General features: G+C 42.9%; 1 protein-coding gene and 1 long non-coding RNA gene across 17 annotated transcripts in view; one reads left to right on the top strand and one right to left on the bottom strand.

Moving 5' to 3' along the window:
* The window catches only part of limch1 (LIM and calponin homology domains 1), a 359,063-nt gene that overhangs the window by 178,743 nt on the left and 154,696 nt on the right, over nt 1–25,624 (bottom strand). The window lies entirely within an intron of this gene.
* On the top strand, nt 1,611–11,585 carry LOC116977374. The gene is made up of 4 exons (XR_004413215.1): nt 1,611–1,622; nt 2,573–2,576; nt 9,548–9,562; nt 11,427–11,585. It is a non-coding gene; the product is annotated as an uncharacterized LOC116977374 (long non-coding RNA).

Raw genomic sequence — 25,624 nt, 5'->3', positions numbered from 1 at the left:
ATCATCCCGAACTCATTGCCTGGCAAATCAACTGTCTGGTTATTAAATCAAATTGTAAACACATCTTCTACTTTTGTTTTCTTTAGTTCCAGATTGCATTAACATTTTCCACTGGGTTATTTGGTTTTATGGGTTTCAAGTCATGCATTTTTCAAATGTAGTCAGCTAAAAAATTCAGGCTGATGTAATGAGAGTAAAAGGGAAGAATATGAAGATGGAATGAATCCTTTTCATTTGCTGTCCTTGAAGGAGCATTACTGAAGTACTCCACCAATTTTCTTGCACTCAAAATAACTGTGAATTCAAAAAGGTCTCAAAGGAGATGGGAGCTATGTATGATTAACAATGGAACTAAGGCCGTATTGGTCACAGTTATGCATAACTTCCTCTGTGGCTGCGAACATTATTGACTGCCTCTTTTTTCATCTTCACCATCACCATTGTTGTTAACACTCTTAAATTGTCTGTCCTACCCCACAGTCCACCTTTAAGCTAATGTTCTTTTGGGTCAATCTGTACTAGTTGCACTTACTTATATTGCAACATCAATTATACTTCAAGAACTTCTTGGGTATACAGCAATTTGGAAATGCCATGAAAGGAATATGAAAGGCACTGTTTAAATATGTATATTTATTTTTTTGGCAGCAGCAAAAATGACATAAACCTCCTTCAGCATCTCTGTTCTAATATTTAGATGTTCTAACATCTGAGCAAATGCTTTATTTGATCATGAACCACTATTTTGCTCAGTCACTACTATTTGGAAATATAGGTGGGCAGCGCGACTCTCGTCAGCAGCGGCCTCTGCAGCCCGTCTGCGTTTTTATTATTTTATGTCTATGTTTTTATGTAGTTTTTGTTATTTTTGTTATTTTTTGTTGGGGTGTGTGTGTGGGGGGGTGGGGGTGAGGTGGGGTGGGAGGGGATAACTTTTAAATCTCTCCCTGCACGGGAGACCCGACCTTTTCTTTGTCGGGTCTCCGTTGTCGTTGGGGCTGCAACGAGGAGCGACCTCCAACAGGAAGACCGGGGGCTCTGGTGCCGACTACTCACCTCACCGTCGCGGAGCTGGCCGAGTCCAGAGCGGGTGGAGCGGTGGTGGACGCTGCTGCGCCCGACCTCCGGAGCTTCGGAGGCTGCAACTGCGGGTCTGGCGGACGGCGGCACCGGGAGCCTGCGGGTCCCTGGAGGGAGACCGCTTTTCAGGGCTCCCGCAACGGCGACTTCTCCCGCCCGAGTTGCGGGGTTGAAGAGCTCCTGGAGCGGGGCCTTACATCATCGCCCCGCGCAGCTTGGAATGACCGCGGGACTCTGCGAGCGCACGCCGGGGGCTCTAACATCAAGAACCCGGTGTGCGACCTTGCATCACCCGGCGTGGCTTTAATGGCCGCGGGACAATTCGCCATCGCCCGCCGGGGGCTTTGACTTTGACTCTGACATCGGGGGGGGGGGGGGGGGGGGAGTGCAGTGGAGAGATACGTTTTTTTGGCCTTCCATCACAGCGATGTGATGGATGTTTATGTAAATTATGTTGTGTCTTGGGTCTATTTGTTCGTAATGTATGGCTGCAGAAACATCATTTCGTTTGGACCTCAAGGGGTCCAAATGACAAATAAATTGTATCGTATCGTATCGTACTAGTTTGCACCAGAAGTCTCTCCTTTGCCGTCTTTATATACTATCCTTTACCAACATTATCAAGATTCAGAGCAGCACAGTAGTGCAGTGGTAGAACTGTTACCTCACAGCACCATAGATCCTGTTCGATCCTGGCTACAGGTGCTGTCTGTGCAGAGTTTGTACGTTCTCCCTGTGACCTTGTGGGTTTTCTCCAGGTGCTCTTGTTTCCTCCCACATTTCAAAGACATGCAAGTTTGTAGGTTAATTGGCTTATGTAAATTGTCCCAAGTGTACAGGTTGCAAAAGTGGGATAACACGGAACTAGTGTACATGCTATCGTTGGCGCGGACTTGGTGGCCCGAAGAGTCTGTTTCCACTCTATATCTCTAAACATTAATTTGGGCATTTAGGCAAATAGCACCGATTTTTATCTTTCTTCATTCTCTGTGAAAACAGTTGCTACTCCCCAATGACATATTTCTATTTCTGGTTGAGCAGATATTTCCTTCAGCTCAATATAAACACGGCTTATTTCATTTACTGTAGTAAAATATCCTAAGGTGCTTCATGCCATGCAAGGAGAAGTAGATGAAATCACATGTGTATGATCAAAGAGGTAGATTTAAAGAAACGTTTTAAGGAGAATTGGAGATAGAATGTCTAACAGTTTTAACACAGATTTCCAGAATTCACATTGCAACCAAATGCACATTTACCAACAATGAGGCAAATAGAATGAGGAATATACAAGGGGTGAGAATTGGAGGAGCACCATTGCTCAGAAAAGGTAACCAGCTGTGGGACTGGAGGAGGTAACAGTAGGAATGTATAAGACCATGAGGTATTTGAATATGATGATGGAAATTTTTCATTTGAAATAAGCACAAAGATAATGGGAAAATGAAACTGACTGTGCAACTTAGATTTCTTAAGTTTACAAAACGAGGAGGATGGTAGGTCAGCAAGTTGTGCAATGGAATAGTTAAGGCTGGAGGAAACAAAAGCATGGATAAGATGGTTGTTGCCACAGCACCACACCCATCTAAATGAGCCACTCCATTGCCCCCACCCCACTCACGACTCCAAACATAGATCCCAGTGTACATTGTGTGGCTCAAGGGGTAATGAAATTGTGCTCATGATCTTACCGCTTGCTACCTTATCAATCTCCTTTAGCCATTCCTTCCCCATCCTCATTGGAAACTAATGAGTGGGTTGCCGAAAATGAGCTTTTCTATATCTCCTTGACCTGGAGAGGGGTGTGCACTATTAGTTCATGCCTGTCGGGGAATGTAGGGAATTGCTGAATGTGTTAGAAACTGCTGGCTCCTTGAAAAGAACAGTCGGTAAACTGAAGTAACTTGAGCACCCCCTAGACAAAGAACAGTCTGTGAACTCGGGTAACCTGTGTCCAGCCACTGGCCTGAACCAGTTATAACTTACAAAAACTAAGGCAGAACTGTGAACAAAATCCTTTCTTAGGACAAAGATGATGAGGTAATGGCAACCGCCCCCCTGGGATCATGACCAGGAAGGAAGGGAAAGCACTCGGGTGATTGGTTTTAAGCCAATGAAAAGAAGGGCAGAGATAGATGATGTAATTATTTGCATAGATAAAGTAAGATTGTGCATTAATGTGTAGATTCTTACGTTGTCTTGGTTCATTCGTCTCCTGTTTTTTGGATATGTAACAATCTATCTATTCTGTGGGCCAGGCAGCATCTCTAAGAAGAGTCTCGGCCCGAAACGTCACCCATTCCTTATCTCCAGAAATGCTGCCTGTCCTGCTGAGTTACTCCAGCATTTTGTGTCTATAATCTGAGGAATAGCAGCTATTCCATTGGTTATAATTCCTTAAACTGAATTGCAGTATACTTATTACTGTCTTCCAAAGACATCAAAGAAAATGGAGAAAAATGTTTATCGTTCTGAGACTTCAGATCTTATTAATTCTGTTCACAATAGAAACTATTTTGAAAAGGCTTTAGCCAAGAAAGCAGCTCTGACTGTGTATGATTCTGTGACATACATAAATGTCGTTTTGCAGATTTTAAATCACTTTTCAATCAATACCAGGTCAATTAGTGACAATCGGGAAACAGGCATGGAAGATTCACAGATTCAGCATCGGGTGCTGGCCCAGTAACAAATTGAAGCAAGGAACTACGATTGCTGGTTTACAAAAAAAGACACAAAGTGTTGGAGTAATTCAGCAGGTCAGGCAGCATCTCTGGAGAACATGGATAGGTGTTGTTTTGAATCAGGACCCTTCTTCAGGCTAAATATATAATCATAACTAAATGTCATCTAATGGATACTGATCATTGATACTTTTACTGACAATCAAAGGTGTGACCTCTGATTTTCACACACAGTAATAATAAAAGGAGCAAATCAGCCTGGGGCCATCAAGCACTTATACACAACCTTTGCCAGACTCATCTAGTACGTATTAGCACCTCTAAATAGTAAAAAACATGATTTTCACATTTTTAGAATTTTAATTGTTACTAGAGCCGTTAGGTCCCGTCCCCTCAACGCAAGGTTGCGGGGGAGGGGGGCAGCCTGCAGCGTCACACACACACTAACCATTCCCCCCCACACGCACACACACACATACACTAACCACCCCCCCCCCCCCCACACGCACACACACACACTAACCATTCCCCCCCACACGCACACACACACACACACTAACCATTCCCCCCCACACGCACACACACACATACACTAACCACCCCCCCCCACACGCACACACACACACTAACCATTCCCCCCCACACGCACACACACACTAACCACCCCCCCCCACACGCACACACACACACTAACCACACACGCACACACACACACACACTAACCATTCCCCCCCACACGCACACACACACATACACTAACCACCCCCCCCCACACGCACACACACACTAACCATTCCCCCCCACACGCACACACACACATACACAAACCACTCCCCCCCACGCGCACATACACACACACTAACCACTCCCCCCCACACGCACACACACACACTCTAACCATTCCCCCCCACACGCACACACACACTAACCATTCCCCCCCACACGCACACACACACTAACCATTCCCCCCCACACGCACACACACACTAACCACTCCCCCCCACACGCACACACGCACACACACACTAACCACTCCCCCCCACACGCACACACACACTAACCACCCCCCGCTAATCTCCCACGCCCTATCCAAACACGCATATCCCCTAGCTGCGCAGGCAAGGCTAGAGAGGGGGGTGGGGGTGGAGAGGGAGGGAGAGCGGGGTAGAGAGGGAGGGGGCGAGAGATTGAGGGGTGAGGGGGGGGCGGCATCACACGGGAGGGCTGGTTCCCGAACGCAATACTCCACCACTCACCCATAGATCCCAATATTCACCACTCTCTAGAGAGGGCGGCGGAGAGGAAGGGGGGACAGAGAGGGAGGGGGGCAGAGAGGGGGGGGGGGGCAATGAGGGAGGGAGGGACAGAAAGAGGGGGGACACAGAGGGAGGGGGTAGAGGCAGCACCTACCCAGGTCGTACAGCAGCAGCCTCCCCACCAGGCTCCGGGCCCGAGCGAGGCCCTCCTACCCCCCCTCTCCTTTCCCCCAATCTCCTCCTCCCCTCCATCTCCCCCTCCTCCCCCCCCTCCATTCCCCCAAACCGCCCCCTCAACCTCCTCACCTCCACCGCCCTCCAGCCCCCCTCTCTGCCCCCCCCCCCTCTCCAACCCCCCTTCCCACTCTCTCTTTCTCTGCCCTGGGGAGGCGGTAGAGAGGAAGGGGGAAGGGGTAGGGGCAGCAGCCTCCCCACCAGGCGCTGGGCCCGAGCGAGGCTGCGGCTGGCGTAGACCCGAGCAAGGCCCGGAGCGATCTGAGGACGGTCAAAAGCAGCGGAAGGACGGCCGATCGTGGCTTCCACGAGGGGAAGCCCATCCACCCGCATGACAGACAATCAGGTGGAGGGGACGGAGAGGAGGTCGTCCCCCGAGAGGGCCAGAGATCGCCAGGTGGGATCGGGATGACCAGCGAGGAAAGTACGACACTATTCCCCGAGTCCCTGCGATCGACGGAGGAATCGCAGGTCTTCATAGACGGCCTCTCCCAGAGGGAGTAATGGCCGCCATGGCCACTTCCCATCGCACTTCCCCGTACCCGCACGGCAATGACGGCGGTGGCCGCCGTCATGTTCTAGAAGTTCAAGGAGCCCAGCAGAGCGCGCAGCACGACCTGAGCACCAGTTTAAAAACGCTAACTGACAAATTTAAGTGAAAGTTAAGAAGCAAAGAAGTACAGAAGACAGAACAAGAGTGACGTCACTCGCAGCGCGAGCAGAGGCAGGCAGTCAGATCCATTGTGACGTCATCAGCGAGACCATCTCGTTTATTTTCTAAGTTATTTGAGATTTGTGAACATTTTCATAAATAACTCAAGAAATAATGCATGACATTTTCAGATAACACAATTTTTGATTTCACGGGATAAATCTCTACCAGAATATGTAAAGATTTACCCGTTAGCACGTCGGTTCTTCGATTAGATGTGATCGCACACAAACAAATAAATACACACACACACATCCACATCCAAGATCAGAGTTTTATAGTTATATAAGGATGCTCTTCAATTTTAAACTATTACCGAAAAGATTACAGAAATTTTAAAAATCAAATGTATTAATGAAATTAGACAGTCACACTCTGCAACATCATGAAGGTGGTCACAACAGCAGCTGGGAGGTAATTATTTGATATATATCAGCCAAATGCGTCTGGACAGTTTTATCAAAGGATGTGTCAACGTAATTACTTTGTTTTTTGGCATCATGACATGTACAGTACATCTCCCTATTGTTTCTAGATCTCACCGTCTCCATCACAGGAGACAGACTATGACCGACATCCATTACAACCCACTGACTCCCATAGCTATCTAGACTATACTTCTTCCTACCCTGCTTCCAGTAAAGACTTTGTCCCCTACTCCCAATTCCTCCGTCCACGCCGCATCTACGCCCAGGGTGAAGGTTTCCATACCAGGTCATTGGAGATGTCCTCATTCTTTAGGGAATGGGGGTCCCCCTCTTCCACTATAGATGAGCCTCTCACTAGGGTCTCCTCGATATCCCACAGCTCCGCTCTTGCTCCCCCTCCCCCCATTCGTAACAAGGACAGAGTCCCCCTTGTCCTCACCTTTCACCCCATCAGCCCTCGCACACAGCATATAATCGTCCAACATTTTCGCCACCTCCAACAGGATCCCACTACTAGCCACTTCTTCCCATCTCCACCCCTTTCTACTTGCCGCAGAGATCGTTCCCTCCGCAACTCCCTGGTGAACTCGTCCCTTCCCACCCAAACCACCTCCTCCCCTGGAACTTTCCCCTGCAACCGCAGGAGATGCAACACCTGTCCCTTTACCTCCCCCCTCGGCTCCATCCAAGGACCCCGACAGGTGAGGCAGAGGTTCACTTGCACCTCCTCCAACCTCATCTACTGTATCCGCTGCTCCAGGTGTCGACTATTGTATATCGGCGAGACCAAGCGCAGGCTCAGCGATCGTTTCGCTGAACCCCATAGCTCAGTCCGCCTTAACCTACCTGATCTCCCAGTAGCTCAGCACTTTAACTCCCCCTCCCATTCCCAACCTGACTTTTCTGTTCTGAACCTCCTCCATTGTCAGAGTGAGATGCAAGAAATTTGAAATAAAAACATGAAGTCAGGCATCATCTATGGAAGTGAAACACTCATCGCTCAGATCAAAGGCATTTTATCATTTCCTGACAAAATTGCTGAAGGGAAAACCGGTAGACAGGATAAACAATGTCTTGGAATCTTATATATCTATACTACAGAAATCATCTCAGTTTTACATCTCCTTAGAAAGATGGCGCTATGGTGGCTTAAGGCACGCGCCATTCACCTCTGCACCGTTAAAACGCCGAAAAACCACTGAAAATTCAAACCGGACAGAGTTAAAAATATTCACCGGCAGACGATCAGCGTTCGCGTAAGTGACGTCATCAGAATGGGACCCCGGTACTTTTAAAATGCCCGGTAGACGCTCGCCAAAACCACAGAGGAAACATCAACTAGAAGTTATTGAAGGCCCCGAAGAAGCCTTGAACTCGATTATGGAACACCCCCGAGAGGAAGCAGCAAGGCAACCTCCAGGTTTGGAGGACATCCGTTCACTACTATGTCAGCAACTTTCGGCTGTGAAGGTAGAAATTTTGGCTGTGAAGGCAGAAATCTGTGGGAAAATTGACAAGATTGATGCCCTTATAGAGGAGGTGATTTCCGACCTGAAAGGGGTAATCGACAGGCTGGAAACCGACATCAGCCGTAAGTTGGAACCTATTCGTGCTACTTCAAAAAAACAAAGCGAGGTTATTCGGGACTTGGAATCTGCTGCGGCTTCAAATGTAGAGACAACACACAGGCTGACGGCTGAGGTGGAACGTATCTCCGGGTTGCTAGCTAAAGTAACAGAAATATGTCTTGATTTGGAAGGGCGCTCTAAACGTCAGAACCTAAGGATTGTTGGAGTGAAAGAAGGCACAGAACATGGTCAAAATCTTCGAGATTTTACGGCTCAACTACTTCAAGACGTACTCTCTTTGGATGAAAAACCTAGACTTGATCGGGCTCACAGACCTCTGAGAGCCTGGTCAGACAGCACAGCTCCACCAAGACATCAGATCCTGAGGGTGCATCACTGCCATGTTCTAGAGGACATTCTGCAGAAAGTTGCCAACAACAGAAACCTAACTTTTCAAGGTGAAAACATACGAATCTTCAGAGATTTTCCTGCCAAAATCGTAAAGAAAAGAGCACTCTTCTCCAAGTCAAGAGCTATTCTGAGGGACAAACAAGACCTCCGATTTGGCCTATTATATCCTGCCAAATTGCAAGTTACTTATAAAGGGACTGAATTTTTTTTTACCGACCCTGATAAAGCATTCAAGTTTGCCCAAGATACTGCAGGATCCGTCAAGGGATAAGTAATTGCTCGACTGAGTTTAAATCATGATGATATTCAAGAGGGTTTAACTGTGTTTGTACTGTGTTTATAACAGCCATTTGCAGGCAGTGTTTTTTTACTTCAAACTAACTATATTTTCATTTTCAAACCAAATTAAGGGTACTCAGTGTTGTAGACATTTGTTCAGTGTCATTCAGAGCTCAGAGTGACAGAGACTAATTGACACAGCTCCAGCTTGCAGAGACTAATTGAGGCACACCACTTCCTGGTTTTATAGTCTCCAGCGGGGGCAGCAGAGAGAATGGGGAATTTTGTAAAAACATTAATATATCTGTTATTTTTAATTGACGGGAAAAATCCTCGGCACACATGCGGCGGAGGGGGGCTCTGAGCAAGGTGGCCAAAAATGACGGCTGTAGGTGGCGGCGTTCTCTCAGAAATCGCAGCACAGATGGCCAAAACCGGTCAAGAACAGACTTTTAGTAATATAGATAGATAGATAGAAGATAGAAGAAGATAGATAGATATGTTATAAATCTACTGACTTAGAATCGGTTCATATGTCAAAACAGAGAATTTGAGGGAGAGAGGGAGAGAGGGAGAGATGGGGAGAGGGGGAGGGGTAGAGAAGTAGAGAGAGAGGCAGGGAGGGTGAGGGAGTGAGAGAGAATGTATGTGGGAGAAAGTTTGAGAAAGTTTTGGGAAGTTTTGGGAGAGAGGGAAGGGAAGAGGGAGAGAGGGAGGGATGGAAAAAGGGGAGGGAGGGGAGAGGGGGAGGGCGAGAAAGGGGAGGGAGAGAACGAATGTGTGAGACAGGTTGGGAAAGTGTTGGAACGTTTTGAGAAAGTTTTGGAAAGTCTTGGAAAGTTTGGAGAATGTTTTGGAGAGCTTGAGAGAGGAAGAGAGAGAGGGAGAGAGAGAGGGAGAAAATGAGTGTGTGAAACGGCATTTGTAATCAATGTTGTTATAAATTCACTGACTTTTTTTAATACTCGGTTAATACGTCAAAACAGTATTAATAGAAAGTTAAGTAATAAGTGCCATATATTAGTTAAACTTCTCAATATTCAACTACATAATTAGAGCACATCAAGATACTTAATTTCTTGGGAATGTTGATTCCCTGACGGATTTAAATACTGTTAAACATTTTTAAGGTTTGTTCTGTTTAGTTTTTATTAACTCCTTAATATTATCTATCTTACGGAAGTTTTCACTAATCCAACCACCAGCAGCATTTCTATATGCTGCAATTTCCGTTGTTATTCTTTTTCACTTTCTATTTTCTTTACTAAATATCTTATCTATCTTTATTAATGCACATTTTTCTTGGAGATATCTCTGGGGGATAGGGGAAAAGGGGATAGGGCTCACCCACCCAGCAATTAAAGGAAATATTTCAAATAATGTGTTGGACCATTTAAATCAAAAGAGACCATGTAAGCTTTAAAATGCAAGATGATGTAGCTAGGAAAATAGGAGGAATTTCATTTTGTAGTTGGAATGTTAGGGGTGTTAAGTGAGCCAATTAAAAGTGGCAAAGTATTAACCCACTTAAAATCTATTAATACTGACATCATATTTCTTCAGGAGACGCATCTCGAAAATGAAGCTCACAACAGACTGAAGGGTAACTGGATTGGTCAATTATATAATTCTACATTTTCTTCCAAAGCAAGAGGAACAGCAATTCTAATTCTAAAGGTACACCATTCAAACACAAATCCATTATAGCTGATAGGGAAGGCAGGTACATTATAATATCCGGGGAATTGTATTCAACTCCATTGACTATGGTGAATATTTATGCTCCTAATTTCAAAAATCCCCAATTTTTTTATAAAATATTTAATATAATTTCAGACTCTGGTCAGCAGAATTTGATAATTGGAGGAAATTTAAATTGTGTATTAGATCAATACTTGGATAAATCTTCAGGTCAAAGGAAAAGTACTTCAAAATCAAAATCGAGTGAACTTTTAAACACATATAAATAATACAAACATAACTGACGTGTGGAGGATTGCCAATCTGTCTGGAAGAGAATACTCTTTTTATTCAGGGGTTCATAAAATGAAAATACGAATTGACTATTTCCTGGTAGATGCAAAACCTATCCCTTTTACCTATAACCCAAAATATCATAACATTATTATTTCGGACCATTGTCCTCTCACTTTTTCAGTAAAATTGGAGGGAATGTATAATAAACAATCGTTTTGGAGATACAACCCACAAATACTAGCTGAGGCAAGTTGTTGTGACTATTTGAAGCTACAGATGAAAACATTTTTTGAGACAAAGCACACCCCCGGTATTTCTGCAGCTTTGCTGTGGGAAACTTTTAAAGCCTATGTTAGAGGCTGTATTATTGCATACCAAGCTTTTCAAAACAAGAAAAATAAGACTGAACAATTGGAATTATAAAAACAGATAAAAGAGTTAGACCTAGAAAATGCGGCTGACCCAACCATTGCAAAACATAATAAAAGATAGCTGCATTAAAATTTAAATTAAATCAGATTCTCTCTGCAATTAGGGTATTTCATTATACTAAGCAAAAAAAATTTGAATTTGGTGATAAACCACACAAGCTACTAGCACGTCAACTCCGCAAATTAGAGAATGACCGTACAATACACAAAATTAGATCAGAAAAAGGAGATCTGCTTACATTGCCTAAAGATATTAATGAAAGATTCTTACAATTCTACCAAACACTATACACATCAAAAACAACAGCCGATCCTGCAAAGATGAAAAGTTTTCTTCAGAATTGCAATCTCCCATTCCTTAATGAGGAGAAACGGGATGAATTAGGAGCAGAGATAACAACAAAATACATCGTAGAGACTATTAAATCATTGAAAAGTGGAAAAACTCCTGGCCCGGACGGGTTTAGTAACAAATTTTATAAAAAATGTAATGATTTAATTTCTCCACGTTTACAAGCCCTTTATATTCAAACATTTAAAGAACAGACTTTACCACAAACTCTTGCTGAATCAACTATTACATTAATTCCAAAAAAATCTCGAGGAGCCTGGATCCTATAGGGCAATAGCCCTTTTAAATACGGATCAGAAGATACTAGCTAAGACTTTGGCTCATAGATTAAGCTTGGTTATCAGTAAACTAATACATCCAGATCAAACTGGGTTTATACCTAAATGACATTTGTTTTTATAATTTGTTTAACATAATATATTCGCAGAGAATGCCAAATGAAGATCTAACAATTATTTCTCTAGATGCAGAAAAGGCTTTCGACCAAGTGGAATGGTCTTATCTTTTTACAGTTGGAAAAATTCCAATTGGGAGAAAACTTTACTTTATGGGTGAAGCTTTCATATACTAATCTGACAGCTAGAATATTGACAAATCAAATGCATTCACCTAAATGTTATTTATCTAGGGGTAACAGACAAGGATGTGCCCTTTCTCCAATGTTATTTGTTTTAGCCATAGAACCTCTTGCCAAGAATATCAGGTCCCATTCAGGCATTTATGGATATAATACCAAATATACCACCAATAACATTTTGTTATATGCAGATGATGTACTAATCCCCAAGTTAGTATTTCAAATGTTCTACACATTATAGAACAATTTGGTTCTTTCTCTGGATACAGAATAAATTGGAATAAAAGTGAAATTATGCCAATAAAAGGACAAGACCCTTCTCAACTCCAAAAATTTCCTTTCAGAATTGTTACTGAAAAATTCAGATATCTTGGAATTTACGTGACTTTAAAGTATTCCTCTCTGTTTAAAATAAACTTTCCACCATTTATCACTAAACTATATGCCTACATTCAATTTTGGAAAACACTTCCTATCTCCCTTATAGGTAGATTAAATTCCATAAAGATGATCTTCCTTCCGCAACTTTTATATTTATTTCAATCAATACCGATATATCGCCTTAAAAGTTAAAAAAAAAAAGAGATACTTTTGTCACCAACTTCATTTGGGGCTACAAAACCCATAGAATACACACAACAGATTTGTGCAAATCCAAAGAAAATGGAGGATTAGCTCTTCCTAATTTTCTTTTTTACTACTGGGCAACTAACATTAAAAATATAACCTTCTGGTTGGACGATACGTGTCAACATGTAAATTGGTTAAAAATGGAGAGGGAAGATTGTTTGCCTTTTAGTATAGGCTCGATCCTCATATCTCCAATACATTTGAATAAGTCAACGTATGAGCAAAATCCGATAATACATAGTACTATTCGTATCTGGAAACTGTTGAAATTCAGTCTTAAATTGAGAAACATGTCTCTCCTTCTTCCTATTGCAACCAATCCCTCGTTTAAACCGTCTACTTTAGATATGGTGTTTGGTCAATGGAAGAACCTGGGAATCAATACTGTGGGAGACCTCTATAAGAAGGGGACTCTCTTCTTTTCAAACAATTGTTGGCGTTCAAGTGATATTTCTCCTATAGTCAAGAACTATAGGAGAAATATCACTTAAACGCCAACAATTTTTTTAGATACCTTCAAATCCAAGATTATGTGAAAACATATACACAAGACTGTCCTCTAATGGGTCCAGATAGATTAGACGATTGTTTGAATAGACATGCCGATACAAGTAAGTTGATATCTTATATTTATTATACTCTTCTCAATATTGATACTCCACCTTCTGAGATTTATAGGCGAGCATGGGAGGACGAGCTGGGTTTGCCCATTCCAAAAGATATATGGGAGGAATATATATATTTATACATACATTACTGTTCTTTAAATGCCAGGCATTGCTTGATACAATTCAAAATATTGCATAGGTTATACTACTCAAAGACCAAATTGAACAAGATCTTCCCAACTGTCTCCCCTCTCTGTGATAAATGTCACTTCCAAGAAGCTACCCTAACAAATTATTTTGTATCCTGTATAAAACTACAACATTTCTGGATGGGAATATTCAATCTAAAACACTCAAAATTCAATTGGAGTCAGATTCAAAATTAATAATATTAGGAATGTCAGAGGGCTGCCCTAAGTTAACGATATTCCAAAGAAGCTTCCTTGACTACAGTTTAAAACTGCGAAAAAACTTAGACTTAAATTCTGGAAAAAGATAACAGTTCCCACAGTGAAGATGTGGATCACAGAAATGACCGAGACACTACATTTAGAAAAAATAAGGCTTGTTTTGTCTGACAAATCAGCTCAATTTTCCAAAATATGGTCTCCTTTTATTGAATTTCTTCAACAGCAGAATGGTTGAACACAAATTCAAAACCGACGCTAGGGTCAGGTGAGCGGGTATAGGGAAGGATAGTGGGATATATCTCCGCTTTTTTCTTTCACTTCTTCATTAGTTCAGGGCTTGTTCTTTCTTTTACGTATCTTTTTCGAAATTCTTTCTTTTCTTTTTCCTTTTCTTCTTTTCCCTTCTTTCCTTTTTTCTTTTTCCGATTCACTTATTAGTTTATAAAATGTTAAAACTGAAGCTGTACGAAAATTGTATAATTGTTATGTCGATTACTTTCTCCTTGTACAATTGCTACAAGACTGGGAATGCAGCACTCTCTCAATATTGATAGACAGCCATCTCAATGAAAGGCAGAGATAGAGTGGATGTGCAAAGGATGTTTCCACTGGTTGGGGAGTCTAGAACCAGAGGTCATACCCTCAGAATTAAAAGGCACTCTTTTAGAAAGGAGGTGAGGATGAACTTCTTTAGTCAGAGGTAGTTAATCTGTGGAACTCATTGCCATAGGGGGCTGTGGAGGCCAAATCAGTGGATATTTTTTAGGCAGAGATAGACAAATTCTTGATTAGAATTGATGTCAAGCGTTATGGGGAGAAGGCAGGAAAATGGGATTAAGAGGCAAAGATTAGCCATGATTAAACGGTGGAGTGGACTCAATGGGCCGAATGAGCTTATTCTATAACTTGTGAACTTGCACTGAGTTATGGAGGCTAACAACCTTTCCAGTGCAGTGCAACCTCCTGAATCGAAGGCCAGGGTGAGAGTATTGAGTCAATTCAGACACTTACTGATACATAACACTGATAACTAAAGATACTAAACTGCTAGAATATTGATCCAAAATTGTGGTTGAGATGATAGCAAAAACTGATAAAATTGGTATTATTATACAGCACCTTCTCGTAGATGCACGCATTGTTAGGTGTGAAACAGTACAGCACAGGAACAGGACCTTTGGCGCACAATGTCTGTGCCAAACATGATGCCAAATTAAACTAATCTCCACTGCTCGTATAGGATCCATATCCCTCCATTTCCCATACATCCATGTCTCTTAAAGGCCATCCCTGGCAACGTGTTCCAGGCACCCACCACTCCCTGTGTAAAAAAATTGACTTCTCACTCTTCATCCTATCTATGCCTCTCATCATTTTGTATTATTCTCTCAGTTCCACCCTCAGCCTTTGATGCTCCAGAGAAAACAACTCAAGCATAGCTATCACCCTCTAATCCTGGCAGCATTCTGATAAACCACTTCTGCACCCTCTCCAAAGCCACATCCTCCTGTAAGGCACAAAATACTCCAAATGCAGCCTAACCAAAGTGCTTTAAAGCAGCAACATAACTTCCTGACTCTTGGACTCAATCCCCTACCAATGAAGGCAATTTCTTTACCGCTCTATCGGTTTGTGTTGCCAGTTTCAGGAAGCTGTGGACTGGGACCCCAAGATCCCACTGTACATCGATGCTGTTAAGAGTTTTGCCATTAACTGCATACTTTTCCTTTACATTAAATCTCCCAAAGTACAGCACCTCACACTTGCTCAGATTAAACTCTACCTGCCACTAATCTGTCCATTTCTGGCACTGATCTATATCTGGTTGTTGGTTTTGACAGTTTTCCTCACTAATCACAATTTCACAAATTTTGGTGTCTTGGTGCAAAATTACTAACCAACCCTTCTCTGTGTATGTCCAAGTTATTTATATATATTTCACAGAGGTCGCAGGATGGATCCTTGCTGAATTCCACTGGTCATAGAACTCGAGCCAGAATAATACCCTTCCACCAGAACCCTCGACCAGAGATACCCAGCTTCTGCTTCTGCAGCTTTTGTCAAATAGTAAGTAGATGTAAGCTTCAACTCCGTGAATTATTACACAATATTGCTGCTTATCTCACTGTAAGAAAAAGCATTCAAAATGTTAAGCTGGGTTGATTGAAATGGAACTGAATATTTAAACCAGGGGTCGGCAACCTACGGCCCCCAGGCCGAATGCGGCCCCGTAACCCGAAATCACCCGGCCCGCAGGCGTATTTTTTTTCCCGGATTTATCCGGCTGTTTACTTCCTTCATCTCCGGTACCTCCCGGGCCCGAGGCCACGGTGACGCAAGAAGGCCTGCACTGGCGGCCGCAATGGCGGAGTTACCGAGCTGCTAAGGAGCGCCAAGCTCTGGCTGTACTGCATCCTGCGCAAGGCCACCAGCACAGCCGCGCACCTTCTCTGTCTGGGTTTCACTGTCAGGATTGGAGGTAGACAAAAAAGCTGGAGAAACTGAGCGGGTGAGACAGCATCTATGGAGTGAAGGAATAGGCGACGTTTCGGGTCATGATCCTTCTTCAGAAGTGGCTGACGCTGCTCTGAGACCAGTCTGAAGAAGGGTCTCAACCCGAAACGTCGCCTATTCCTTCACTCCATAGATGCTGCCTCACTCGCTGAGTTTATCCAGCATTTTTGTCTACCTTCGATTTTTCCAGCATCTGCAGTTCTTCCTTAAACATACTGTTGGGATCGGGGTTGTCAATAGGCCGGGGACGAGTGAGTGTGAGTATTTGAGCCGTCGCCTTCAGGACAGAGTCAAGGCAATGGTCCGTAGATTCGCCATGTTCGTGAGCGCCCGTAACCATCTTTGCCCGTAACTAGGGGCCAGTTCTGGGTGGCGTCCTCGAAGGGGCGGGATCTATGTGAACACGTGATTTGATGCCTGCCATTCGGTGCGGGATCCATGTGTACACGTGATAGATGTGGCCCGCCATCCGCTCACAGACATGCGTCCCGGCCCCTATGCAGAACAAGGTTGCCGACCCCTGAGTTAAACATTGTGCTAAGTCATAAATCTCTCGTATACAATACTTTTGACCCTGCTCGACTCAACTAATTGTATGTTTAATGTTTTTATGTTTATAGGTCCCTGACAATAACATCAGAACATTTCATAAATATTATTTTTAATTATTTATAAACTCACAATAATTAAATTTCTTCTTTAATTCAATGAGATGATTTTTATTTCACTTTCTATAAGAATGTAAACAAGTTATTTTAAATCAGTGCCCTTTACTTTCTGGTTTGACATCCATGAGAATCTTTGGATCTAGCGTGGGTGTTCATCCTGTTTGGCACCAGAGGTACCGAGTGTCACAATTCCTTATTGAACACATTGGACTGTGAGTCCTTTCAACATAGGGGAAATCTATGCCACAAAAATGGCCAAATATACATAGGCAGCTTTCTTCAAGGGCAGCAATGAAGACTGTCATTGCTGCTAAGTGGATCATTCAAGCCACAGTCATTATGCAACTGTTTCCACACTCAGTAGAGCAATAGAGTTGCTGCCTTACAGTGCTTGCAGCACCGGAGACCCGGGTTCGATCCCAACTATGGGTGCTGCCTGTACAAAGTTTGTACGATCCCCCATGACCGCGTGGCTTTTCTCCGAGATCATCAATTTCCTCCCTCACTCCAAGGACACACAGGTTTTTACGTTAATTGGCTTGGTATAAGTGTAATTTGTCCCTAGTGTGTGTAGGATAATGTTAGTGTGTGGGTATCGCTGGTCAGTGCAGAATCGGTGGGCCGAAGGGCCTATTTCCACGCTGTATCTCTAAACACTAAACCGTACCTAACCCAGTGTGCAGAGATAATCCTGGTGTAATTCTCTAAGCATCACATTCCGTGTTTCACATAAAATTAGCTGAAAACGAATGATCTGAAATCCTGCTGCAGCTGGCAAGATGAAAACACTTAACAATAATTTCCAGATTGCTGATCACCACCAATTAATTTAATTAATTTTTGTAATGGACCATGTGCTCAAGGTGAGAATTCTGTGCTGAGAATTAATCACCATCATTTTGACACTGAAGGGCTTCATTTCCTCCTGTGCTAATTGCAATATCCCGGCTAGCAATGAACACTGTTCTGTTCTTTCATTACTGGAGCTATCAGCCTATTTAAAACAATAACTGCATTTAATAACAGGAGTGGAATTTAGTGGTGGCCAGTAATCAGCATACTAAACATGGTATGAAAACCAAATAAAACCACTCGGTGCCATGAATGACACATGTTCCTGCCACATGCAAAATAAAGTTATTTCTGCATCACCTCAAAAGATTCATGTTCATAAGTTGTAAGAGCAAAATTAGGCCATTTGGCCCATCAAGTCCACCCCGCCATTCAATCATGGCTGATATATATTTCCCTCTCAACCCCATTCTCCTCCGCCTTATTCCCATTGCCCCTGACACCCGTACTTATCAAGAATCTATCAATCTCTACCTTAAAATCTCTCCATTGACTTGGCCTCCGCAAACTTTTGTGGCAATGAATTCCACAGATTCACCACCTTCTGACTAAAGAAATTCCTCCTAGCTGTTAGCAGTTAGCAATTTCAAAAGCCTATGGCATGTTGTACAAGTTTAGCTTTTCATATGTCACATCCTTAGAAAATGAAAATGCCAATGTAATGCTAAATTGCATTCAGCCTTCTCATTACTGACCGAGACCACGACATGATAATTTATCTTCTAATGAAAATCACAAAAAATGCAGATGGTGGAAATCTGAAATTTTAAAAAAAAATTTGAAACACACAACAGATCAGGCAGCAGCTGTTGAAAGAGAAATGAAGACCTTTTGTCAGAACTGTGAAAGAAAAAAAAGATATTGGACCTGACACATGAGCTGTTTCTCTTTCCACAGATATAGCCTGACCTGCTGAATGATTCCAATGTTTAATACTTTCATTTATAGGTTATATAATGTTGGTCATTAACATTCACCCTTCAATGTCAGGAAGGCAGACTTCAAAGGCAAAAGATAATAAAGATAATGACAATAAAGATTGCTCTCAAAAGGGAAAGAGCTTTTAAAGACCTATAGGCTGAAAGTGCATAAACAAAGTGAGAAAGGAGAAATTAGTTTGCATGTCCTCCCTGTGGTAGCCTGGGTTTCCTACTTATGATATTGCCATTGATTCATTATTGTCACGTATGCCAAGATAGAGTGAGAAACTTTGTACTGTGTGCTATCCAAGCCAATCATACCGTACCTGAATACTTCAGATCGTGCAAAAGTGAAAATAAGCAGCACGCAGAATATTGTTTTTACAGCTACAGAGAAAGTGCAGATAAAAAAAGTGCAAGGAGTACAATGTAGTAGATTGGAAGATTGAGAATTTATCCTTAACATATGAGAAGTCCATTCGATAATCTGATAACATTATGGAAGAGGTTTTCCTGAATCTGGTGGTTGTGCTTTCTACCTTTTGTATCTTCAGCCTGAAGGGAAAGGGGAGAAGAGGGAATGGCCATGTGTGCAATGTGTGCAATGTCAGGATCCCACTCTCAATTTGATTGCTATCCAATTTCTATAGAGCGTAGAAAAGTACAGCACGGGTCTTTCGACCCATAATGTCTCTGCCGCACTGCTGCCAAGATGAACTAATGTCATCTTCCAGTATGTGATCCATATTCCTCCATTCCCTATATATATACATGTGTCTATCTAAAAGCCTCTTAGATGCTACTTCCGTATCTGCTTCCACCATCACCCTTGGTTGGAGACCAAGGTTCCAGACACTCATCACCCTCTGTGTGAACAACGTATCCACATAACTCCTTTACATTATGGCAATCTCACCTTAAAGCTATGCCCTCTACTCTTTGACTTTTCTACCCTTGGTAAAAGGTCTGTCTGTCTATCCTAACTATGCCTCTCCTAAGTTTATAAACTTCCATCAGATCTCCCTTGAACCCCCTGCATTCCAGAGAACACAATTCAAGTTTGTCCAACCTTTCCTCGCAGATAATATCCCCTCATCCAGGCAGCTTTCCGGTAAACCTCCTGCACCCCCTCCAGAGCCTCCACATCATTCATATAATGGGGTGACCAGAACTGCACGCAATAGTCAAAATGCAGTCACAACAAAGTCATATAGAGCTGCATCATGACTCCACACCTGATCAATAAAGACCAGCATACCACATGGCATCTTTACTGCACACAATACTTCAAATGCAGCCTAATCACATTTCTATAAAGCTGCAACATAACTTCCTATCTCATACTCAATCCTTGACCAATAAAGGCAAGCATATCATTGGCCTGTGGCAGGGACTCGCAGGAGTCCAGCCAAAAACTAGTCGGACACGAGTTGTGTGCATTAGACGTGTTTATTCTCTCCAATACAGCTCCCTACTCCTCCCCGGACATGGGCATTGCCCGGCCTTAAATACCAACACAGGTACTGACCCCCTGACTAGCGCCTCCCACACCAAGACGCCGCCCTCTACAGCCGATGGTTCGTTATGCCCTTGGGTTGCCACCAGGTGCCGCCCCAGGCCTTCTATTTATTTGCGTTGTCACTTTCAGGGAGTTATGGACTTGAACCCCAAGAGTCCTCGGCATATCAATGCTGGTAACTGTCTGCCATCCACCATATATCTTCACCTTACATTCAACTTCACAATGTGTAACACCTCCCACTTGCTCAGATTAAGCTCCATTTGCCATTTCACTGTCGGTTTCTGTTGTTGATCTATATCGCACTGTATATCTTGACAGCCTTCCTCACATTCTGCAACTCCAGTAATCTCGGTGTTGTCTACAATCGTACTTACCAACGTTAAAATCGATGTAGAACATGCAAAAATCGTCAATGATCCTGAAAATTCATTGCCTTCTTGGGAGAGAATTCCAGGGTTCCAAATTCGCTAATTCCACTCCTAAAACCGAGTAGGAATTTTATGATTATCTTTCTGTGTTCTGGATTTGCCGACCAGAGGAAATTGCACAATTACCTGTACTTTAAATCCCTTGATTAGTTTAAACGGCTGACATGGCCCATGTCGCAAACCACCCTTATGAAACACATCTTCACAATGGAAGCTATTGACCCCAATAGAGTCCTGGTGAATCCATGCCGCTCACATCTAAGGACTATATCTTCCTCTGTGTTTGGAAGAGAAAACTAACACAGCTTTCCAATGGAGCTCTAGCTAAAGGTCTCCACACGTGAAGCACGCTGACTCACTTTTTAAACAGCGCGTCACTCAGCTCTATTGTGATAAAGGTAATAGCTTTTTAAATTATATATATTTAAATCAAATTGTTGCTCTGCAGCTCTTAACCCCTAATTTTAACTTGGGTCTGGAAACAAACATTCTGATAATGTCAGAATTTTGTTTTAAAAGGGGTATTTTAACTATTGTTTCATTACAGTTTATTCTGAAATGTCTTTAGTTCCTCCACTTATTTTACTTGGAATACAATTAAAGCTAAGATTCTGCCTTTGCCTATAATGCTATTTGTTATATGGCACCACCCGGGCCTAGATTTAATTTGCTGGTATCTCCCCTCTAAATGCCTTCATATGAACTTTGGCTCTTCAAATTACTGCAACTCAGCAGCATCGGGCATGTGCAGAGCATTAGGCCACACAAGCCTGCCATTCCATGAAATCGTGGATGATCTGCATCTTAGGTCCACATCCTCCTCTCTCCACGTATCTCTTGATATTAAATAACTCCATCTGAGTAAATGCCGTGAATCAGAAGCTTTTTGAAGAAGGAAAAATACTTACTAACATCATACCTTATCAATTCAATTTAAGTTTCAAGATCTGTGAGGACGACTGAGATATAAAATATTTATAAATCACATCTTCATCAGATTATTTTTGCACCATTTCACAAGGCAAAATTTGAAGGTAAATTAACACATCTATAACTTGTGCCAGGCACTATTTGAGAATAATGGCATAAACAAATAAAATAAACATAGCTTGGAAAAGATTATTATTTACCACTCGGTCCCAAAAGTTATACTGCACATCAAAGATTAATAGCCTTTTCTACTATCAAATCAGTGTGTGATATATAACACATATCGTGCAATCCTATTAATAATGTACATGGTCATGATTCTAATTAAATAAAGGATAATATAAAACTAGCTGAGCTTCAAAACGGTAATTCAATAAATTACATCATAAACCATAAAGGCAAAGTTCAAGATATTATGAATTTCTCCAACACAAGAATAAATTCTAATTACATTCAATATCAGTTTATTATTATGCATCCTAAATCATTTCAATTTTAATCTTTCGAACAGTTAAGTGCAATAACAGGCTGCACTTTTAATGGGTTACGAAGATAGATGTGCGGGAGAAGGTGATGGAGAAACCTAGAAGCAACTGGCTTCATGTGAGGGTACTAGAGTTTTGTAAGTCTGTTTGCCAGTGAGTTACTATTAAAGGATGCATGTAGGAGGCTGTCTGCTACTTCATTTGTTCATCATGTTTCGGAGACATTGTGACCAAATATTATCTATTAGGATTACAACACAGCCCATACTGGCTCTGAAAATAATAATCTAATGTCCTATTTTCCCTTGTTTATTTCTCTGCAGGTTGTGCCTGCTCTCATATTTGTAGGAAAATGAATGAGGAACCTCATAGAACATGAAACAAAAGCACAGTCGGCCATTCAGCCCTTCGTGCCTCCTCTGCCATTCAATAACTTCATGGCTGATTTATCTCAAAGCCATTTCCTGCACTCATGCCTTACTGTGTTATGTACCTTCTAAATATCCAGGATGTGCTAAATGCATCCTCAAAGGTTGCAGTTATATTATTTGTTTAAAGTATTGTAAAATGACAAAATAAATTAAAAAACATGTGCTATATTCAAAATAAGATCTCAGAGATGGATCTCCATTTAGTTTGTTTAGTTTAGAGAAAGAGCACAGAAACAGGCCCTTCAGCCCACCAAGTCTGCACCAACCAGCGATCCCCGTACACAATGCCCCTGTCCCACTTGGGAAACCTGAACGGAAACCTCTGGAGACTTTGCGCCCCACCCAAGGTTTCCGTGCGGTTCCCGGAGGTTCCCAGAGGTTTTTGTCAGTCTCCCTACCTGCTTCCACTACCTGCAACCTCCGGCAACCACCTGCAACCACCGGGAACTGCACGGAAACCTTGGATGGAGCGCAAATTCTCCAGAGGTTTCCGTTCAGGTTTCCTAAGTGGGACAGGGGCATTATACACTATCTTACAATTTACAGTTAGACCAAGTCAATTAACCTATAAACCTGTACGTGTTTGGAGTGTGGGAGGAAACAGACAATTTATGAGAAAACCCACGCAGGTCATGGGGAGAACGTACTAACTCTGTACAGACAGCACCCGTAGTCAGGATCAAACCCAGGTCTCTGGCGCTGTAAGGCAGTAACTCTACCGCTGTGCCACTGTGCCGCCCAATTTAAATGTATTTCTTGTTATGCACAATAAAAAATATTAAGTTGGAAAATCTCTGCTTCCATATTAAATTCCAATGATTTCTTGCAGGTGGAGAGATCTTACAAAAGATTCAGATTCCTTCACATTAAAGTATGCTTATAATCCAAAGGTTTGCAACAGAACACGCAGTGCTCTGTGCTCATATCTCACTCTTATGATACCAGTGTAGCAAGAGATGTCTGCTCTTTTCAACCCCGAAGTATCCATCGGTCAAGGTAAGTTTAAAATCATTATAAACTTTTAATTGGAAAATGAAAGGTTGGCATCTTGCTTCCTAGAACACGAGAACATTACTTTGGTGCATAGACATCTGATCAGGCACAACAGGACATTGAATTTAACCCGTCAAAAAGAGGGGGTGGCGGGGAGAAGGCCCGGGGAGTGGCAGGGCCTTCTCCCTGCCACCCCCTGTCAGTCTGAAGAAGGGTTTCGGCCCTAAACATTGTGTATTTCCTTCGCTCCATAGATGCTGCTGCACCCGCTGAGTTTCTCCAGCTTTTTTGTGTACCTACAAATGCATCAATACAGGTATTTGGATAGGACAGGTTTGGAGGGCTATGGACCAAGCGCAGGCAGTGGGACAAGAGTAGCTGGGACATTGTTGACCAGTGTGGGAAAGTTGTGCTGAACCTAGGATGAGAAAATGCAGTGCATTCTGGAGATGATACATACTGTAGCCACTTTGCACCATTGGTGAATGAATGAATGTTTAAAGTTTTGGAAGAGTTGTCAATGAGTTTTCCTGTATGATACAGAGACTCTTGCTTATTGTTGGGCCTGCCCTCATCCTGACATCACACTGCAGACTTGGACTTTGCACATGGTGGAAAGAATTTGGGTTATTATTCACTGCTGGACCCACAACCTCAGACCTACTCTGTAACCCCAGTATTTGTGTAACTGAGTAAGTTATGTTTCTGGATATTTATGATCCCAAAAATGTTGATGATGCTGGACACAGTGATAATAGTGCCATTAAACATCAAGGGGAGGTGGTTGGGCTCCCTCTAGGCTGTGGGCCAAGCATCAAAAATGTGTCTAGAAATCAACTTTCGTTACCCATGTCTCGGAACTACATGATATTTTGCACAGATTTAGATAAAACTAGACTAAGTGGGACCCATTGGGTCCCAGCATCACACAAGAGGGCTGGTCACCAACGCAATATTCCACCTCTCCACCAATTCCAATACTGCTCGCCAGTGGTGGGGGCTGTCTATTGCGCTAGTGTGGGTGTTGCGGGCCGAAGGTACTGGTTTCCAGAGGGCTAGTATAGACATTGTGGGCCGTATGGATGCTTGGGCAGGCATCCAACTGTTGCAATGATTTTAAAAGCGAAGCCAAGGCAAACAATTGGGCTGCAGCCACCCGACAACCAAAATTCATTTTGTGAACACAAACTTGTTAAAAAAAAGACGGGGCAAACAATTGGGCTGCAGCCACCCGACTACCAAAATTCATTTTGTGAACACAAACTTGTTAAAAAAAGGCGAGGCAAACAATTGGGCTGCAGACACCCGGCAACCAAAATTCATTTTGTGAACACAAACTTGTTAAAAAAGGTGAGGCAAACAATTGGGCTGCAGACACTTTACAGCCGCATCGAGGGGACTCACCGTGGAGTAGACGTGCCTTCAGTGTCATTCGCAGCTCAGAGAGCCGTTAGACGTGACCCTCACGCTTCCTGGGTCTGGAAGAGACTGAGTGAGGCACGACACTTCCTGGTTTTATAGTCCCTCCCCCTGCCGCCAGCGGGGGCAGCAGAGAGAATGGGGAATTTTGTAAAAACATTAATATCTCTCATTTTTCATCAACAGAAAAAATCCTCCACACTCATATGGCGGAGCGGGGCTCTGAGCGAGGTGGCCAAAAATGGCAGCCGTAGGTGGCAGTGTTCTCTCGGAAATCGCAGCACAGTCGGCCAAAAGCGGTCAAGATCAGAGATTTAGTAATATAGATATAATTGAGAAGGAAGTCATACCTCGTCAGTGCCAAAAGTTGCACATTAATTAATTTAACTAATTCGAAAAAGTGATCGAAAAAGTAAGCTCCATCTAGTGTATATTGCCTATATTGCATCATGGGGAGCCTATTTCCATGTTGCAGTCCATTTAAACCATATAACCATATATATATTTATATATATATACTAGGCTAAGTGGGACGCGTTGGTTCCCAGCATCACACAGGAGGGCTGGTCATCCAACGCAATATTCCACCTCTCCACCAATTCTAATATTGGTGGCCAGTTTGGGGGGGGGGGGGCTTTCTGGAGTGCTAGTATGGGTGTTGTGGGCTGAAGGGACTGGTTTCCAGAGGGCTAGTATGCAAATTGTGCGCCAAATGGATTCTTGGGCTGGCGTCTCAGTCAATCAAGCCTGTTGTGCTGGCAACTCAATCACTCACGGCTGGTGGGCTGGTAGTTGACTCATGGCTAATCCTTGAAATTCTATTTC

This window comes from Amblyraja radiata, chromosome 1, assembly GCF_010909765.2.
Source record: "Amblyraja radiata isolate CabotCenter1 chromosome 1, sAmbRad1.1.pri, whole genome shotgun sequence".
Lineage (NCBI taxonomy): Eukaryota > Metazoa > Chordata > Chondrichthyes > Rajiformes > Rajidae > Amblyraja > Amblyraja radiata.
The sequence above is the reverse complement of the archived record's forward strand: the minus strand, read 5'-3'. Positions and strand labels throughout refer to the sequence as shown.